Below are 1,292 nucleotides of genomic sequence, written 5' to 3' on the forward strand. Positions count from 1 at the left end.
TATATATATATATATATATATATATTTATTTATTTATTTATTTATTTATTTCTTTATTTCTTTATATATTTATTTATTTATTTGTTTATTTATTTATTTATTTATTTTTTATTTATTTATTATTTATTATTTATTAATTTATAAATTATTTATTCACTGTTTACTTATTTCAATAAAATGCATATTTACACAAATATAAGCCGACACATATATTTAGCTAGCTAGCTAGCTAGATAGCTAGCTAGCTAGCTCGATAGCTAGCTAGATAGCTAGCTAGCTAGCTAGCTGGCTGGCTAGCTAGCTACTTGTTTAGGTAGCTAGCTAACTAGCTAGCTAGGGACTTGTTTTGCTAGCTAGCTAGGTGGATATTTCGCTAGCTAGCCAGGTAGCCAGCTAGCTAGCTAGCTGGCTAGCTAGCTAGCTGGCTAGCTATCTATCTCACTAGCTAGCTAGCTAGCTACGTAGCTAGCTAGCTACGTAGCTATCTATCTATCTATCTATCTATCTATCTACCTATATATCTATCTATCTATCTAGCTAGCTAGCTAGCTAGCTAGCTATGTGGCTGTCCGGCTAGCGCGTTAGCTAGCTGGCGTAAACAAGTAGATCACGAGGGGAGAAGGAGACAGAAAAGAGACGAATAAAAAGGAGACAAAAGGAGACAGAAAGAGACAAAAGGAGACAGAAAGAGAGACAAAAGGAGACAGAGAGAGACAGACAGTGAGAGAAAAGGAGACAGAAAGAGAGACAAAAAGAGACAGAGAAAGAGACAAAAGGAGACAGAGAGAGAGACAAAGACAGATAGAGAGAGAGACAGAAGGAGACAGAAAAAGAGACAAATAAAAAGGAGACAAAAGGAGACAGAAAGAGAGAGAAAAGGAGACAGAGAGAGAGACAAAAGGAGACAGAAAGAGAGAGAAAAGGAGATAGAGAAAGAAACAAAGACAGATAGAGACAACGGGAGATAGAGAGAGAGACAAAAGGAGACAGAGAAAGAAACAAAAGGAGACAAAAGGAGACAGAGGGAGATACAAAGGGAGACAGAGAGAGAGACAAAAGGAGACAGAGAAAAAAGGAGATAGAGAGAGAGAAAGGAGACAGAGAAAGAGACAAAAGGAGGCAAAAAAGGAGACAGAGAAAGAAACAAGAAAAAGAAAAAACACAAAAGGAGACAAAAAGCAAAAAAAAAAGGAGACAGAGAAAGAGATAAAGAAAAGGAGACAACACTATATATATATATATATATATATATATATATATATATATATATATATATATATATATATATATAT

The sequence above is a fragment of the Eimeria mitis genome, genomic scaffold (genome assembly GCF_000499745.2).
Source record: "Eimeria mitis Houghton genomic scaffold, Emh_scaff3412, whole genome shotgun sequence".
NCBI classification, from domain to species: Eukaryota; Apicomplexa; class Conoidasida; order Eucoccidiorida; family Eimeriidae; genus Eimeria; species Eimeria mitis.